Source organism: Spinacia oleracea, chromosome 5 (genome assembly GCF_020520425.1).
Source record: "Spinacia oleracea cultivar Varoflay chromosome 5, BTI_SOV_V1, whole genome shotgun sequence".
Taxonomy (NCBI): domain Eukaryota; kingdom Viridiplantae; phylum Streptophyta; class Magnoliopsida; order Caryophyllales; family Amaranthaceae; genus Spinacia; species Spinacia oleracea.
In genome coordinates, this window is record NC_079491.1 from 71,361,940 (window position 1) to 71,369,851 (window position 7,912).

The following is a 7,912-nucleotide window of genomic DNA, read 5'->3' on the forward strand; positions in this document are numbered from 1 at the left end:
CCCTTGGCTTACATCGTGATTGGCCTCTTGGGAAAAATTCGTCTGTTGAAGGCACTACCTCGACCGGGGCATGTGTTGGATCTGCGATAGAAGCGGTACCAAGCCAGAGGCAAATAATACCTATAGAAGCCTATCATAAACTACATGACATATTATTATTGCCTCATGATGCAATGTTAGTTATGTGTAGCGAAATATGTGATTGTGTGTGACAAACAATGTTAGAATACCAACGACCTTAAAAATTTCCCAAACATTCATAAACCAATTGGCCAAAGAATTATACCGAAATACGTGTTCCGCAAACCCGAACGATCGCCACAAAAATAAGCGACGCTCGGGATGGCCTGTAACGAATCTCACAAACGCTGCACAACGCGTAAAGGACGTTATAAGGCAAGCACGCAAAATTAAAGTCGCATAAACAAAAAATATACGTAAACAGAAAACGAAAACCAGCCAGGGACGCATTTTCAGCGCCCCTGGCTGGGCGCCTATCTTTCCAATGCCCCTGGCTGGGCGCTGAAGTTGCTGCCTGGTCTTTTGGTCAGGCACAGCAGCCTCGGTGCCCGCGCATAAAGAAAATACGTAGCAAAAAAAAAACTTTTCGTAAAAAAAATTGCTGCGAGGGCGTATGAAATGGCACTCGATTCTAAAAGCGACTAAAAAATAATAAAAATTAACTCTTTGTGTCGTTGTTAGGCCTCCTACGACGACAATATTCGGCACCAAAACCGAACATGCTAATTAAATGACCTTGAATGTCACATGGGCAAAGTATTCAAAAAATAATGTTCAAATAGAGTCTTCAAGGAAAAATAATGTTCGAATGAAAAAAAAAATCCGAGTCTAGACTAGGCTATGCCAAAGTACAATCTAAATCCTAAGTCTTAGTTGTCTTATACATAGAATAGGTCCTAATGCTTGGTGTCGTTCTGCAAGTTAAAAGGTTAAACCATATTGAGTCTCCCTTCCTAACATTTAAATCAATAAGCACCCATAGGTAATTGTCATCCTTTGCTAAGAATCTACGGCCTCAATACTCTCTCTCACCAATAAAAAAGAATATATTATAGTATTTGCAAAATGGAAACAGTCACATTCTGAAAATCATTCCCCCATAGTCGCACGACCCCCAAAGTGAACCTAAGGTGTCAATACCATTAGCAAAAAATTAATGGCCTCAAGCCTTATGATCACATTGGGTCACGACTATCATAGTCCTCTCGAGCCACTCGCTCCTTTAAATACTCCTAAGTACAGACTAAAAGATTTTCCATGAATGCAACATGACGAACTATGAAAATACCCAAATCGGCATACCATAAGGCTACCATTGGGGTAAAGCAATACACACTAAGAGAGAAGCCGCACTAATGATTCTGGTCTCGCAAAAATAAAAATTCGATCTCCCCAACTAACTACCTTGCCAACATTAAGCAAAATGGCACATGACAAATGAACACCCAAGGGTTAAAATCTAAAGTGTCAACCAACGAAAGTTATGGTCCAATTAGTCTAAGTCTGAAAGTTGCTTGGTCAAGTATTATAGGCTTACGCCACGTCATTATTTTGAGTCTAGGCCACCTCCTTGTATTCCTACACGGGTTATAATCAGAAAAATTAATGAAAGTTCGAATCTAAATCACAACTTCCAATTAAATCCCGAAAATAGGAATCTGAAAAGAAGCAAAAAAAATTATTTTCGATGTAATTCTTTCGTTAAATGTCAATAAGGTAAAAACAACATTTTGAATCTACGCTATTTGCACATTTTAAGAAACGAATAAATACGCTTGCAAAGTAAGACAATTTAAAGGTCCACCCTAGGCCTACTAAAGTTAAAGGTCCACTATAGGCCTACCAAACGAGGCTCACTCAGTCTCGCCTCGTGACTCAAAGACCACAACCATCTACCTTTTAGCCCAAATAAAAAAAATTATGTTGGGGAGAAATCCCAAGCAAAAAGAGAAAATAGAAAGAGAAAAGGGAGAGCGAAGAGAGCAAGCCATGAAATACTTAGCCCGTACCTCCCAAAGTGCAAAATTTACCCAAGTAAACGAAGGAAAAGAATTGAGTCAACCAATCCAAATCATGTCACAAAAACTACATAAATTTCTACGATGTCTACCCTTTCCATTCCTTATGTTCTTAGACGCCTTCGCTCTGGGGCCCCTGTTCAGCTCATTTAACCCATCCATGTTCTCCCACCGCCATAACCCAAGAAACCATTAACTCGACTCTTGTTCTTGAACTTAATTGTTATCAACTCCAAACCACGTACGGCCATTGACACGTGCGTCATACCCATTATTTCCAAAACCTGCTCTTACACCACCATTAGCGTAATGACCATATAACTTGTTTGGATACATCCTGTTGATATACCCTTGAGCCATCCCCATGCTACTCATTGGCCTTGATTGATGTAAGCTCATGACCCTAGCTTGAGGCTGCAAATTGTGAGTCCTAGCAGATGTAATCCTCATGATTGACCAATACAAATTATCCTATCAAACCGTCTTGAGTCACGAATAAAAAAGGAAGACAAATGAAAAGTACAAAAAAAAAAATTAATAATAAAAAAAAGCAAACTTTGCAAAGCGCCTTTAAAAGTTCGTCTAAAAAGAAAAAGAAGCATTTAGCTCACCAAAAAAGATCCGCCTAGAAGTCATTTTCAGCGCCCACAGCTGGGCGCCGAAATCTTTAACGCCCCAGCCTGGGCGCCGAATCTCTCTGCTCGCAAAATTTTGTCCAGAAGTGCTCGTCATTTTATCCGCACATACACGGAAAAATAACGAACACTTGGAGGGGTACAACACATATTCAGATATACGTACCACCAAAAAATACATGTACTCGAAAAAAAAAAATATAAAGCAAATTTTTGGCTTACGGCAAAGCGGCAGATTAAAATAAATAAACTTCACTTATTTCACCCTATTTCAAACATTATGATTCCACTCGAACTTACTTGTTTAAAATCGGCATTCTAAGAAACCATTTTTCTAGGCTAAGAACTACGCAAGACCTGATTCCAAATTAAATCTATTTAAGACGGATACGTAGGCAATCCATGATTCGGTCCAACCAATTTGCAAAAAAAAAGTTAAAGCCTATAGAATGAACAAGAATAAAAAATAGAGTCCCTTATTGAAATTTAATTAGTTGCAATCCAAGCCGGAAGAAAAATTTAAAGTCAAAGGAAGAATCCAAGTCATCAAGATGCCAAAATGAGCACACATCAAAAAATAATAAGGGCACGTACCCTCGCCAGAAAGAGCACTCACACTCCTAGGCACTTAGCCAAGACTCAAAAGATCGCTTTGCCTCAATTGAATGGGGGCTAGCGCAAGCGTCCATGACCTCTAAAGTACTCGACTTGACCCTCCCTAAAGCGGACTAACTCACTTAAAGACCTTCTTTCACCACTAGACATAGTCGTTCGCTTAAAGACCTTCTTTCGCCACTAGACATAGTCGTTCGCTTAAAGACCTTCTTTCACCACTAGACACAGTCATGATCGCCAACAAGTAGTAAAGGCAGTAAGCTTGCAATGAAAAAGATTATTCTACGGCATCGCCCCATCGTTCCTTCGAACTTAGGGCACCCGTTCATGGTAATTCGAATGCCTGCTAATCTCCTTTGAAAAAAAATGAGACATTGTCAATAGGACTTGGCACTTAACCAAGGCTCACCCACTCATACATATGACACGGGCATCTAAAATTGAAATCTAAAAGCATCATTAATGGGAAGACATAATAGCAATTGGGGGCTAAAAAATTGAAATGAAAGAGCTAGGGAAAGAATTAAGTATACCTTGACCTTTTGTGCAGACATACACCAAGTAAACCTAAGTCAATTTAAAAACGGTTTATATTCCCGCAATTCTGGAAAAGATGGCCCTAAAAGCCCAAAGCATGTGCCACACGGGCACAAGTAATATCTTGACGCCTGGACCCTGGCTTCCAGCAAAACCTTAGACAACATTTCAAAAATCGTAACAGTATTTTGATTCACTCATGTAATCCTGTACGAACCCTTCTTTAAGTCAACTTACTTAGGACACTTCGGATTGTATACAGTAGGACTCGGATTTTAAATAATTTTCAAATAATTTTCAAAGACTTTTTCGAACATAATAAAGAGTCATTGGTTTAAGATAAGTATGCGTTTATCTCGATGTTGCAAATGAGTCAAAAGATTTCTAAAAATAGGTTATGGGTAAAGAAAGGCACCTAGCTTTTGGTCAAGGCACACTTCAACATGTGACTACCTTGACCATGGCAATGTCGCACAATACGACATTTACAAGAGAAGTAGAAAATCACTACTCGAACGTACCTCGCACTAAACGAGTCTGGTTCAAACTATTCATGATACATGTCACCATGAACATAAAAACGTATGCCAAGCATTATAGCACCAAGCCAATCCCGTAGCTACAATTGGGGGCTTGAGAAAAACACTCTAAAAATGCTCGAAATGACGATTTTATCGCAAATTCTCGACGCTAATGCTATACATACATCATAGGGGCACAATCCTAAGGATTGATCGTGTAAAACGAACCTTAGAATGGCTACAACCCCTCCCAAATTCTAAGCGCTACTTAGAATATATAAAGTCACCCCACTAACAAGGGTAACTGAAAATCGCGAGTCACCAAAACTCTGATCAAACTACTGCACATAACGCTCGCCCTACAAGCGCCCGTTACACAGTCTACCTCGTTCCAAAGCAAAAGCGAAAGAAAAAAAATCAAGGATAAGAACTGTCAAAATATACCCAGAAATCATTTTCAACGCCCAGAGCTGGGCGCCGATATCCTTAACGCCCCAGCCTGGGCGCTGAATCTTTCTGCTAGCCAAGTTTTGCCCAGATATAAAAATAAGAAAGAAACACCTATGAATCCTCGCATCGAACGAAGTAATAAGCCGTGCAAACCCACGCAGAAGGTGCTACACTTGTTCTAGCACCTGAACGAGGCATGATGAAGTACTCCAATGCAAAAAAATAATAATGATATCCCAACACCTGAATGAATGTTCTAAGACACGCTGTTAGGCCACACAAGCCTACGTCGCACCATAAGTTCAACCATCCCACGATACAAGTCTAAAAAACAAAAAAGAGAGAGTAAGGCATATTGCACTAACACGGGCGCGACCAAGAGCCTGTGTAAAAGAGGCAAAGACTACTTATCGCCTAAATTCAAAATGCAAGCCACACGACTTCTACATTAAGGATTAAAGGTAGCAAAATATTACCTACCACGAAAGGGATAGCTCACACCTACACGAGCGGAACCCCAGGGCATCTTTCTCGAAAGAACCTACAAAAATCGTACGCCAAAAGGAAGCATCCCAACATGCATACTTGGGGGCTCCAAGCTACGAAACGACCATAGCAAAATAAAAAAAAAGGGTCTTAAAGCAAATGTTTGAACGATCAAAAAAGGCACGATGCTTGAGCCCACTTCATGAATGGACCTGAACCCTATCAAGCTTCTAAGAAAACTATTCAAAATCAGTCATTGCTCAAAAAACAAATGATTCAAGCGAACTGATTAATGGACCGCACACAACGACCATTCTATGAACGCTCGTTCACACATACATATCATCATTCACGAACGCGTTTAAAAGAAAAATATATACAAGAGCGATCAAAGTCTTACGCCTCAAAGTATGTTCCTCGGCCCATATAGACTCGCCCAACTATCGCAATAACTGTACGCCTTAAGAGCAACAGTTCCTTAAAATAATCGCCCCAAAGCGACAAGCACCGTAGTCCACAAATCGGCTATGGCTTCTCAAGAAAATCATCACGTTCTAAAAATAAAGAAAAAACAAAAGAGGAGAGAATACATAGAACTTCCAAGTGAAATAAACGAATGAACAAGAGGCCAACTGTGTCATCAAAAGACCAGCCCAAACTACACTTTCAACGCCCCACCTGGGCGTGAATTATTTCAACGCCCAGGCCTGGGCGCCGAAAATGAACCCAGGCTCAAAAAAGGCCCTAACTTGTAATGGGCCCTGCCGCATCCATTCGACTCAAAAATTGCCGATTTGCTTACTGAAAGTCGCACCTCACGACTTTGTCAAGAGTAACACACCACTACAAAGATCGCTCGCACTTACGATTACAATCCCAAACATGATCAAGGACATCACAAATTGCGTATCCCCAAGGAACCCCTTGACAAGAAATGACCGTCAAGCACGAATGCTTGGGGGCTCGAAAGAAAATATATATTTCAAAAGAGAGTATGCAAAGTTAAAACAATATTCCCAGACTACGCTGTACGATGTCCCGTGTTTGGATGTCTCAAATAATAAAACCGGATTACGACCTCAAAACAAAGGTCGCCGTTGATACCTATACATAGTTCCCTAATCAAGGACCCAAATAGTGGCAAAATTGAGCCGTAAAGACTAGCTCAAAACCATGAAAAGATGATGACCACAAGACAATGGTCCGTCTAAGCACGTTGTCAACCCACATTTAGGTTACAACTAAATCCGAGCATCCCTAGAAAGAATTCGCTCCTACAAGAATGAATAAAAAAAAATTCTCAAAAGAAATCACGATGAACAAATGAAATAGGGACTTGTCCACCTCAATCAGCCAAGACCGCGGCACGCGAATCCCAAATCAAAAAGACGAATTCAGGTCCGCTCATCTCCAGCGACCGGGGCGTCCACCCTTAGCGGACAGGGCTCACCCACCCTCAGCGGGCGGGGTCTGCGTCACTAGCCGCGCAGGTCCTTAGTTTTCGAAAAATAGAATCTTCAAAAAACAAAATGTAACAGGCTCGCCATCTTCAGCCGGCGGGGTCTACGTCACAAACCACGTAGGTCCTTATTTTCAAAAAGCACAAACAAATTTCAAAACAGATTCATCCACTTCTATCGGACGGGGTGTCCACCCTTAGCGGACAGGTTCGCCATCTTGAGCCGGCGGGGTCTACGTCATAAACCACGTACGTCCTTATTTTCAAAAAGCACAAATAAATTTCAAAACAGATTCTTCCACTTCTATCGGACAGGGTGTCCACCCTTAGCGGACAGGTTCGCCATCTTCAGCCGGCGGGGTCTACGTCACAAACCGCGTAGGCCCTTATTTTCAAATTTCAAAAACAGATTCGTCCATTCTATCGGACGGGGTGTCCACCTTTAGCGGACAGGATCGCCATCTTTAGCCGGGGGGGTCTGCGCCACTAACCGCGCAGGTCCTTAGTCGCAGGTCCTTAGTCGCTGCAGCGATAACTTTTTCTGGTTTTCCCTTTTTCCAAAAATTAAAGGACTGGTTTTCCCTTTTTCCAAAAATTAAAGGATTGGTTTTCCGTTTTTCCAAAAAAGAGCGATGTGCTGGATTTTCCTTCGTTTTACGTCCCATAAAAACAAGGTGGTTTTCTCGTTTAGCTAGCCCTGAAAAAGAGAATCTTTAAAAACATTTTTACCTCGTGGTTGGGCTTGGCCAGGCCCAATTAAACTCTATAGCTTTAATTTCGAAAACATCTGTAGCTACTCCCAATGACGAAGTGAGGGAGTTTCTACGCCTCTTTAGATACTTCCAATGACAAAGTGATGGAGTTTCTATACTATCCGTTGACAAATCCCAATGACACGTGAGGGATATGTCGACACTTCAAGTGATGACCCTTAAGTCAAATGTTATCACTCGGGGGCTCGTGAGACCCTCGCAAAAAAACAGGTCACCATGACTTGTGTGACGCACTCCGTCTAATACTTTGACCATCGTCTTACCCCAAGACTCACTCTAAGTGGGGGCTAAATGTAGACACCTACTTTTGTCCCCATTCCCGAAAGGGAAGGTTCGATGATGAGAACATAAATCTCGACTTGGCAACGCATCTCCTATAAAATAACGAATCTCAATC